This window comes from Sminthopsis crassicaudata, chromosome 1 (genome assembly GCF_048593235.1).
Source record: "Sminthopsis crassicaudata isolate SCR6 chromosome 1, ASM4859323v1, whole genome shotgun sequence".
Classification (NCBI taxonomy): Eukaryota; Metazoa; Chordata; class Mammalia; order Dasyuromorphia; family Dasyuridae; genus Sminthopsis; species Sminthopsis crassicaudata.
This window is the reverse complement of record NC_133617.1, coordinates 415,378,373-415,391,133: the sequence shown is the minus strand read 5'-3', so window position 1 is coordinate 415,391,133 and position 12,761 is coordinate 415,378,373.

Here is a 12,761-nt window from a genome sequence, read left to right as displayed (position 1 = left end):
AATTACAAAGAAGATTGGATCAATTTATAGTCACACTAACAGCTTAATTATGTGACTGCTATAATGGCTATAGCCATTCCAGCTTTGAATTTCGTCATAATGTTATTTTTTTGCCAATTCAAAATATGTAAAATAGAATGTTTTATTAGCATTTTTCTAAATAGGTTAAGTTTAGTCTAACATTAGTGGTCCCTACAAATTACCTATTGTTGCTATTGCAGTTCTTTCTGTTGTTATTCTTGATGAAGATAAGAAAAGGGAATAGTTAGGTTTTGGCAAATGCTATTCGATCATAGAACATATCTTAGGACAGTAAATTTAAAAGCATTCAGAATACCTGATTCTACTATATCTCCTTACTATAAAAAGCATTTGATTTGTTAGAAATATTGCCTAAATGGCTCTACTCCAATAAGATGCTTCCCATACATATTTCATAATCATATAAATTTCTTTGAATGAAACTCACTGATTACTCATATTAAATGAAATGCTAAAACAAATGATATCTACTTGCCACAAATGTTCATCATTGTCAAAGGGAGGTATAGCAAAGATTCCAAATAGAACAAATATTCCTTAAGGATAGTAATAAAACTTTTGATGAACATCATGCCCATGAATTAAGTCAATGATAGACAAAGCAGCATGGAAGAAATGGGTAAGATGTGCAGATTTGTTTATAGAAGTGGAGGGATCTATTACAACAATTTAGGACTTTCATTGACAGTAGAAATGACAGGTTTAATCTTGAGTCCATACTCATTAAGCAGTGAAGAATGCTAAGGAATAGATAGCAACTGTACAAATAGACTATAGAAGCTTAAGTATTTCTCAAATTTGTAGCAAGCCATGACCTAGTATCTGGAATTATCAGAAATTACTTTTCATGGATTAACAAATGACAAATCCCATGCTAAAAATGGAGATCTGAAGATGCCTTGAGAAATCAGCCAATAAATTAACTGAAACTGGAGCATTATCTTTAGGAGTGTGTGCTGGTAAATATTTGATAACCAGATATTCAGCAGGAAAAAATGCAAATAACAATTTTAGGTTTAATCTTCATTATTAGTATTTTCTCCACTTAGATATAAACAAAACAAATTGAGCCCTAATTTAAATTGTTTGCCAATTCCTGAAGGTATAAATCTCACACTGAAAAATTTTAACAACCAGCTCTTAGGAGCTTACAGACCTTTACAGACCAAACTTACCTTCAATCACCTGAATATAACATTGATACAGATGTTGCCTTATCAAATATTAATTTCTAAGTTTCATGGAATGGAAAGGTTCTGAAAGAGACTTAATAAAAGAAACAAAAGCAGATAGGAACAGTCTGATACTAGAATTAAGGCTATTTTAAACAAACCTATACAAATTGAACTTAAATCCTAATTCAGCTATAAAAACAGGTGCTTTATCCCCCTGTGCAGTTATCTGTTGAATATTTTTTAAAAAAATTTAAGTTGGACAGTGACTTGTCCCAATATTATCTCAATCTTAACTCTATCACCAAGGTGAAAACTTTTAATGTTTATAGATAGCTTTAAAGTTAGCTCTACATACATTATCTCATCACTTGATTCTTACAACAAATTTGTGAGAGACAAAGTATCATCCCCATTTGACAAAACGGGTGAGTTGCCCATATAGCTTAAGTGCCTTGCAAATGAATACTGCTGATTATTATATGACTATTGTATAGCCTCCCTAATTTGATACCAGTAATTAAAAGAATTTGACCCACTACCCATGTAGGAAAAGGGAAAGAGGAAAGCCTATCATTAATAGAATGGTAACCCACAAAGCTAGCCAATCAGTACATAACTCAAGGAGAAAGCCCTAAAATTAAGCTGAAGAGAATGAACTAGAATCAGAAATTACCAGTTTGTTGTGTTTTTTTTTTCTCCCAGAAAGACTTACCATTTTTCACAACAGTAGTATTCTGATGGTACATGGTTATAAGTTATATGTAGAGTTGAAGATGAAAATTACCCACAGGACATTGGCACTAACATTACAAGTAAGGAATTTTTCAGGAGAAATAGTGTAAAATGATATCAAATGAGAAGAAAAAAATTAGGTCATCACAAAGCAAAAACAAAAAATAATGGACAAACTACAAACCTTACTGCCAAGTTAATGCTAAGTGAACATGAAGAATTGCCCTCAGGATGTTGGGTGCACCCCTTCTAATGGATTTATGAAAGTACTTGGACAAAATTTGTATACGTAGGGCAGGCACATAGAAATGAACTGTATTAAAACTCACTGATTACTAGTAAATGCTGAAACAAAGTTAACAGTGAATTTCCACAAGTTTTCATCACTGTCAGAATTTTCAACATATTCCAAATAGAATATTCCAAGTGAATGATAAAAATAAGGCTTTTGATAGGCAATACAAACATGAATTCAGCTAATGATACACAGAGTAAATATTTGGGGAAAGGCATATCAATGAGATCACAAATCCATTGGGCTATTATGAATTATAGGGGTAGGAGGAAAAAATCAGCAGTAAATTTAAGATGAAGATAGACATGTTAGCACAAGAATTTTAACTTTTATAGGATAAGTTTGTAATGTTTGCGAATTTTCTTTCTGAAATTGCTAGGCATGAAATAGAATTACAGTAATATTTGCATAATGTCATAGTCTTGTTCTGTTACTTTAAAGACAAATTTGTTAGGCTGGGATGAGAAACAACCATTGTACCAAATTATTTGTTTGTAAAGAATTCATTGTAATTGATTAATTAGCATGGTTCATCCAGTGAAGTGTGAAAATGAGTTCATATCAAACTTTATTTTTCCATTATTGTAAAGGTATAAGACTTTTCTACTGCTTAGTTTTTATTTTGGTACTTTGAGGATATAAGTACCAGCAGTTGTATTGTGCCATATTGTTTTCTTGGTGGCAACTTTCCAATTGTAACTTTTTTTTCCACCCAACAACACTTGTATATCATTATTGGGATTGTTTTCCAAGTTCCTGCCATTAAATGAAATGTTTTCTCTGTTGCATGTTTGTTGATTAAAAGACTTGCTTTCCTTGAATGTTTTCTATCTCTTCCCAATGGAATCTATATATTTAACTTCAAAACTGACTGTTGTGTTTTAAGATACAATTTCTTATTATCGGGTGAAATTAAAGTGAGAAAAATTACTTCCTCATAGTTTTTAACTATTTCATTAATACACTTCCTCATGAAGTGTACTTTATCCTTAAGCTACAATGATAGATTTAGAGATGGTTTGTGGGTAACTAGGACAAGTAATGTCTAGTTTTGTTCTCCTTGCTAAAGGGTGCCAACAGCGTTTGAAAATTAGTGTCATTACAATAACACCTGAATCACATTATGCTATTTGATTCAGGTCAAACTTTCCCTGTCGCATAAGTTGCCATGGATACTACAAATTCAGCTACTGAGATTGGTGTAGTTAATGCACATTTCCTAGCACATGTTTTTTGTGATGTGATGAAATACTATGCTTTTAGGTAATAATACACCTTTTTATTAAGTCAGTCCTGGACCCCTTAGCTTTCCCTTAAATTACAAAAGGTTCTTTACTAAAAAGCAGGAAATTGGCAGTTATTACAAGAAATGGTTTAGTAATTAGCTAGTTCTTACTAAAAATAACTTTTGTAACATTTTCTTTATATGCTTCTTTTCTTTTTCACCATTATATTTTTATGAGTGTGAATCTTTAGAATTAATTATTTTTATTCCAGATGGCCCAGGATAAGAGGGAGGGATAGCTTAAATGCTTTTAAAAGAACACCCTTTAGCTCTTGAGTTGATAGCATTTATGTTGCAATGATGATTGCTTGCACCAAGGGAAAGCAGGAAGTAGATAAGAAAAAATGAATTCTGGACATTGAAACAACTCACTTAGCATTCACTTATAACAGTCTTTTTTTTTTTACCATTAATTTTTTTTATAATAGTTTTTTATTTTTCCAAATACATGCAAAGATAGCTTTCAGTATTCACTTCTGCAAAACCCTGTGTTCCAAATTTTTCTCTCTTCCTTCACCACTCTCTCCTCCCCTAGAGAGCAAGCAATCTGTTAATAGGTTAAATATGTGCAATTCTTTCCATCACACGTCTATTGGAATTGCCTTGAATCACCCATTATAACTTACAATCTTAAGAAATTTCCTGGAAAACTGAGAAGTGACTTACCCACCCATGATAACTACAGAGTATCGGCTACAAGACTTGAACCCTAGGTGTTTCTTACTCCAAATCCAGCTTTTTATCCACTATACCAAAATGTTCATTTTTTAAAATCCAAAGTATTGAAGAAAATGAAATGCAATAAGTATTGCTATAATATTAAACAGGTATTTCACTTTCACATCCAACTTGCCTATGCAACTCACAGGACCAGAGCCCAATAGAACACATCCTTCACCTGGGCTATTTCAGAAACTTGGCAATGGTACCATTTCTTCTCCTTTGAGAAGTACTGCTATGGCAGGAGTCACTTGTCTGTAGCAGTCAGCTAACTTAAGAACTGCCAAACCGAAGTATAAATGTACATTTCTCAGGTTTGATATTTGACTCTGTGCTTAGAGAAAGGAACACAACATTGAAGCAGTAGCCAGAGATCACCCAGCAATCATATATTCCCATTCCCCTGTATGGGTCCAGAGTTGCTGGGGCAGGAAGATGAGAGAAATCCCTTTCTCATCACTGTGGAAAGTCCATGAGAGAGCTGGTACTGTGTCTGTACTAACTAAAAGCCTTCCCAAAAAAGAATGACAATTGGCTCTGATTGATCCTTCTAGTTCACAGAAGTCTTCCTGACTCAATTGATTTTTGAGCCAGACTCACCCCTCCAAGTCACATGAAATAAAAGACCAATCAGAATCTCTATCTGTCTCCTATTTTGGAGGAGTAATATCAGAAAAGTGTTTACAGGATCTCTAAGAAAGCAATTGAGAAAAAATGGCATCGGCAAGAAATAAGTTACTTAATCATTTTAATTGTGTTGAAGTCTAAAGAACGAAGATGCTCTGGCTTTATTACCTCATTAGAATCAGAGATACAATTTGAATTCAGGTCTTCCTAATTCTAAGATCAACACTATCAACTAACTACTGCAACCAGGGCCATTGCCAATTCTGACTCTTGTCTTGCCACTGAACTTTGAAATCTCTGGAAGAGAGAGTGAAACTGAAAATGTGGTGCATCTGTCTCACTTAAATCCAACTCAGAAATTCAATACATCACCTTTTAATGTCATTGGTTTTCTTCAAAACAAAAGATGAATAGCATTATTATAATGTCACAATTTGGGTTTTGACTCTCCCACCCCCAATTCTTTTTTTTTCAAGGCTTTATTCATATAGCATAAGGTGCTAGAAGCTTAAAATGCATACTAAGCTATATCTAAATCTTTGGGACAGAGTGAAGTATCAAAGTACTGAAGTATGTTTTGGGAGAATGTTTTGCAATGTGAAAAACTCATGAGATATTTATCACTGCCACAAAGGATGCCACTTATTACCATGAAATGGCTGACAGGTTAAATCAAATGTGATTAAACAAGGCTTTATGATCAAGCACATGGTATAAAGTCAGAGAAAAGAGGGGGAGGAAGGTAAAGGCAGGGTCTAGGGAAATAGGGTGGATTTAGGGAAGGATCAGGAAGGGAGCCTGATAGAGAACAAAGACATGCAGCAAGATGATCAAGGTCTGTCTGAGGTCTCAGGAGTTGGCCCATCTTTGTGTGTGACCACAGGAACAGGATGGATGGATTGGGTTCTGGCAAAGAATGAAGTTCCTTTATTACATCATTCACTCTGCTTTCAGTTGTTGAAGAAATCTTTCAAAAAGTTGAACAGAGAAAATAATTCAAGAATTATGGGAGAAAACAATTGATCCAAAGAGAGTATGATCAATATTTTCCACCTTCCCTGAAAATTGAGGATGTCAGGCAGAATGGAGATAATAATTTAAATGCCACAATTTGGTTTATTTGTGATATGAAAATTGGGCCATTTTCACTCAGTTAAAACTGGTAACACTACAACTATCATGCTGCACAAGAAAAATCAGATCAAAAAGGAAAAAAGAGGAAGAAAACAAAATGCAAGCAAACAACAACAAAAAGGTGAAAATGCTATGTTGTGATCCATACTCAACTCCCACAGTCTTCTCTCTGAGTGTAGATGGCTTTCTTCACCACAATTCCATTGGAACTAGCCTTTATCACTTCACTGTTGAATCATGTTCATCAGAATTGATCATCATATAAATTTGTTGCTGCTGTGTACTTGGTTCTACTCACATCACTTAGTATCAGTTCATGTAAGTCTTTCCAGGCCTCTCTGAAATCATCTTGTTGATTGTTTCTTGTATAGAACAATAATATTCCATAACATTTATATACCACAATTTATTCATCCATCCTTCAGCTGATGGGCATCCACTCAATTTCCAGTTTCTTGCTAATACAAAAAGAGCTGCCACAAACATTTTTGCCCATATGAGTTCCTTTCCCTCCTTTATGATCTCTTTGGAATACAATCCCAGGAGAAACACTATTGGATCAAAAGATATGCACAGTTTGATAACCCTTTGGGCATAGTTCCATATTACTCTCCAGAATGGTTGGATCTGTTTACTACTCCATCAGCAGTGTATTAGTGTTCTAGTCTTCCTACATCTCCAATATCCACCATTATTTTTCCTGTCATTTTAGCCATTCTGAGAGGTATATAGTGGTACCTCAGAGTTGTCTTAGTTTGAATTTTTCTGATCAATAGTGATTTAGACCATTTTTTCATGACTAGGAATGGTTTTAATTTCTTCATCTGAAAATTGTTCATATCCTTTAACTATCAATTGGAGAATGGCTTGTATTCTTATAAATTTGAGTCAATTCTCTATATATTTAAGAAATGAGGCTTTTATCAAAATCCTTGGATGTACATTTTTCCCCCAGTTTACTGCTTTCTTTCTAATTTTATGTTCATTGGTTTTGTTTGTATAAAAACTTTTAAACTTAATATAATCAATATTATCCATTTTTTCCATAATGTACTCTAGTCCTTTGACCATAAAGTCTTTCCTTCTCCACAAATCTGTTTCTCATAGTTTCTACTGACTACTTGCTATAAATATAACATAATATAAATATAATATAATAAATATAATATAATATAAATATATTATAAGAAGACAAAGTAGGGTTATGATTTTAGTAGGATAAAACATCCTTGGCTCTTTTTGTCTTCAGGTAAGAATCAAAGTTGACAACCAAACATACGGTAACAATTCCACCTCATGACCAAACTAAGGGATAATTAGGTGGAAAACATAGGAACACATCTGGGAAATTGAGCTAGAAGGATCACACCCTAAGAAAAGCTTATGATTGTTCTTCCAGCTCTTGCCCAAATGCAGAACTCCACTTATAAAAATTCAGGACCACACCCTTCTGAGAAGCTTGTGGCACTTCTCTCAAATGGTGAATTAACTGCCTAGATTACTGCCTCAGCAAACAAGCACCTGAATTCAAAATTCAATTAAAAAAAAAAAAAGTCAGCTTCAGTCCCAAGAGATTTTATTTCAAATAGCAAGTTCCACATCAGAACTTTAAGTTCTATTCTATATAAGTATTGACTATAATCTTACATTTGTAACAGTAAGAGATTTATTACAAGAGATTCACAACTTACTTTGATATTTAAGTAGGTTGATCTTAAGATCAATATAACACAAATGATTTTGTTCTACAATGCTCAATTGTATACAAGCAAAGATTTGAGATGTGGAAATATAAGTAAAACAATTCAGTTATTATATTCAAAAGGACATGAACATAGACTACCTAACATTTAAACAATGGAGACAATTTTAAGGTTAAGAGATTTCACTAAACTGGTTTAAAGAAATCTATAGGGAAACTGTAGATTTTTTCCTTTCATTTCCCCCCAACCTATGAAGGGGAAAGAGTGCTTTATATCCTCACATTCCAAGGTGAACTTACCTAAAAAGTAAAACCCAACTGGAAAAGGTTTTCATCTTATGTCATTTCAAATAATTTAAGTAATAATCATATACTTTTCAATCATAAATTTTGGAATTTAGCATAAAGAAAATAACTTCCAATAAATTAACAATCTTAGAATATTCATAAGTAATATCCAAATTGTCTTAACTTTAAGTTCCTCTTAAAATATCTAAATCCCTGTGAATACATCCAGCCATTTTGCAGAGCAATTTGGAAATATGCTCAAAAAGTTATCAAACTGTATATATCCTTTAATCTAGCAGTGTTTCTACTGGGCTTATATCCCAAGGAGATCTTAAAGAAGGGAAAAGGACCTGTATGTTCAAGAATGTTTGTAGCAGCCCTCTATGGCGTGGCCAGAAACTGGAAACTGAATGGATGCCCATCAATTGGAGAATGGCTGAATAAATTGTGCTATATGAATGTTATGGAATACTATTATTCTGTAAGAAATGACCAATAGGAAGATTTCAGAAAGGCCTGGAGAGACCTACATGAACTGATGCTGAGTGAAATGAGCAGGACCAGGAGATCGTTGTATACTTTAACAATACTATATGATGATCAGTTCTGATGAACGTGGCCCTCTTCAACAATGATATGAACCAAATCAGTTCTATTTGTTCAATAATGAATAGAGCCAGCTACACCCAGTAAAAGAACTCTGGGAAATGAGTGTGAATCTCTACCTAGCATTTCCAATCCCTCTGTTTTTGTTTGCCTGCATTTTTGATTTCCTTCTCAGGTTAATTTTACATTATTTCAAAGTCTGATTCTTCTTGTGCAGCAAAATAACTATGGAAATATATATATATATATATATATATATATTGTATTTAACATATACTTTAACATATTTAACATGTATTGGTCTACCTGCCATCTGGGGGAGGGGAAGGAGGGGAAAAGTTGGAACAGAAGGTTTTGCAAGGGTCAATGCTGAAAAATTACCCATGCATATATCTTGTAAATAAGAAGCTATAATAAAATAAAATATCTATTCTCTAAATAGAACAATTGGTTTTAAATAAATTTTCCACATTCTATTCGTTGTTTAATTTATACTCTTTAGGTTACTGAATGACAAGCCAAACCCATTAGCATTTACTGACTCTTATCTATACAACTAATAGGATTTTCCTTTCCCAAACTATTATCTTTCAGGAGGGTTTTCCCTCTTGTTCTTTCTTCATTTTTTCTTTAAGATCTTTTTGGGATATGGGCCCAATTGAAAGACTCCCAGCTTTGTATATAAACCTTTCCTAAAAGAACTAGGATCCTCTGCCCTCTACCTTTGAGTCTCATGCTAAGATAAAGACAGTCAAGCTCCCAATTTTAACAAATATCAATTTAAAGTTATTTTTAAATTAGCTAGTTCTTTAGTTATGAGACTCCTTAAATACTAACTAGATGTTCAATCCCCAATTAACTTTCTGGTTGTTCCCAGATACATAAAAACCTATTCTCTCTTTATGAACCACGAAAAGGGTGTAGGCCTTCACCTTGAAATTTTCAGGAGTACAGCTATTAACCTTTTTCCTGGATCCCAAAGGTTTTAAAAAGTGGAAATAAACTGCTTTTATAATATCCCATTAATTACCAATCAGGTGACCTAACTTTAGTTGAGCGCACTTCCAAATCATCTCACACAGAAAATCAAAATGACTTCATACAGAAAAGCATTTACTTCAAAAAATAGCAATATATGTTGGTCATATCTAAAAAAAACCCTATATAAAGTTATCAAGTATGAGGCTTGTATTTGCCTTATGCCAAAACACTTTAACAGTCATATGACTGTGGTTTCAATCATTCTCTTAGAGAAAGCAGTGTTTTAAACACTAGAGTTGGGTTCTAGCTGTGCACACCAAAACTTAACAGGCTCCATAAGGTTTGATTGCCTACTTAATAGATTTTTCTTTCTTTTTTTTTTCTCAGTTTCCCCAACTTTATTTTTTTAAATTTTATTTAGAATTTTTTTCACAGTATATATACATGAGTAATTTTTTTTTAATAACATTATCCCTTGTATTCATTTTTCCAAATTATCCCCCCCTCCCTCCATTCCCTCCCCCCGATGACAGGCAATCCCATACATTTTACATGTGTTACAATATAACCTAGATACAATATATGTGTGTAAATACCACTTTCTTGTTGCACATTAAGTATTAGATTCTGAAGGTATAAGTAACCTGGGTAGATAGACAGTAGTGCTAACAATTTACATTCACTTCCCAGTGTTCCTTCTCTGGGTGTAGTTATTTCTGTCCATCATTGATCAACTGGAAGTGAGTTGGATCTTCTTTATGTTGAAGATTTCCATTTCCATCAGAATACATCCTCATACAGCATTGTTGTTGAAGTGTACAGCGATCTTCTGGTTCTGCTCATTTCACTCGGCATCAGTTGATGTAAGTCTCTCCAAGCCTCTCTGTATTTCTCCTGTCATTTCTTACAGAACAATAATATTCCATAACCTTCATATACCATAATTTACCCAACCATTCTCCAATTGATGGACATCCATTCAACTTCCAGTTTCTGGCCACTACAAAGAGGGCTGCCACAAACATTTTGGCCCATACAGGTCCCTTTCCCTTCTTTAGTATTTCTTTGGGATATAATCCCAATAACAGCAATGCTGGGTCAAAGGGTATGCACAGTTTGATAACTCTTTGGGCATAGTTCCAAATTGCTCTCCAGAATGGCTGGATTCTTTCACAACTCCACCAACAATGTATCAGTGTCCCAGTTTTCCCACATCCCCTCCAACATTCATCATTATTTGTTCCTGTCATCTTAGACAATCTGACAGATGTGTAGTGGTATCTCAGAATTGTCTTAATTTGCATTTCTCTAATCAGTAGTGATTTGGAACACTCTTTCATATGAGTGGATATAGTTTCAATTTCATCATCTGAGAATTGTCTGTTCATATCCTTTGACCATTTATCAATTGGAGAACTTAATAGATTTTTCAACTAAAACATAAAAGGGGTACTTACAAGGCTGGTTTCCCTACTTCATGCTACCATGAAGTTGGTACCAGGGATACCCAGACTTTACCAGGCAGTGACTGAGAAGAATTCTCTGAAGGCTAGGGTGGTCACACTGGTCTCTACACATGTTGTCCCATGGGGAACAGAAGAGAAACAAAATTCTCCCCATCTAGAGAACTTGCAGGTCCAGAACCAGGGAGGATCCAAGCCCAAAACAGAGGTTAGTCCAAAACTCTCCCCAAGTCTATCTGATAATCAGCTGCCTACTGAGGAAGCCAGCAGTAAGGAATCAGCTTACCTTGAATTGGAAAAGTACCAGAAATGCTGGGGGTACAACAGAGATGTTGGGGGTACTCTGGCAGTGTAGTCTCTCAAAAAAGTCAGATCAGAACCAGCAAGCAAGGGCACTGACTTGGCTAGGACACACCTTGTGAGTCTCCGTAAGGGAGAGAAGTTACTCCCAGAGATATGGCCTGTCCTTAAAAAGAATTCTACACAGTGGTACCCCAAAACTTATCCAGATGTTTTAGAAGGGGTCTTTTCTGCAATCTTAAATGATTGATCTTAAAACTTCCAGAATCTGCTAAGATTTTTTTTTTTTTTTTAGCAATTTTTCTACTCTTAGCTTTATTTCAACTTTATCTGTGTCGCCAACAATGGTCTTCCCTTTTCTTTAGTGATGCTAATATATCTATCTGCTAAGCACAGCTTTGAAAAGTTTTTTTCTTGCTGGTTTCACCTAGACCTTTTTAAGGTGATGGAGTCTAGTTTACAACAGGGACAGAACAGAAATTTTTCAAACACAGACAAAAAATCAACAAAAGCAAGCATTTTAAATCCTTAACAGAAAGACCCCTGGTTGGGCCATTTTCCTGATCTTTTCAAGTGAAGTCAGCTTTATAGTTCCACTTTGTAATTTTGGGGAGTGTAAGGTTTCCAAGTCTCCTTCTTCCAGCCTGACACCCAACAGCCAGCATCCTGAGATCATGGGGTCCTAACCAAATCAAAAGAAACAATCTCTGTCACAGCATTCCTTGAGGAGATCAATCAATTAGGCACTCAATTAGGCTAATTGATTTTTATGAACTCCTTGCAGGAATGTTGGGCTTCCCAAGTGATCTTGCTGCATGGAGAAACAGGACTTATTAAACCAGGATAACCTTATATTACCTTTGTGTCTGTAATCAAGCCAACTTTTTTGGCACCCTAAGAAAAATTATCAAATAAATGAAGTACCCATGCATGTGGTGGGAGGGCAGTTTGCAATGTGAACAATTCATTAGACATTTATTATGACCACAAAGGATGCCATTTGTTATCATGAGATGGCTCAGGGGCTAAATCAAATGTGATTAAGCAAGACTAAACCATCTGTGATTAAACTAGATGCTTTGAGTGGCTGGACTTTTAATGTCAGAGGGAAGAGGGGGAAGGAAATAAGGGCAGGACTAGGGAATTAGGGAGGAATTAGGGAAAGGCCAGGGAGGGACCTAGTTAAGAACAAACTTGCATGCCCATGGAATTACCAGGTGCACAAAAAAGTGTCGAAGGTATGTTAATCAAGACAGTTTCAAGAGTTGGCTCACTTTTATGTGTGATTTAGGAATAGGATGGGTGGAAGGGATTATATTAGAATAAGGAAAGAATAGTAGGGATAAAATAGTTGTGGTATTTTATAGGAAAATAAGTAAATTCTAATCCACATTTGAAAAATACGCATGGT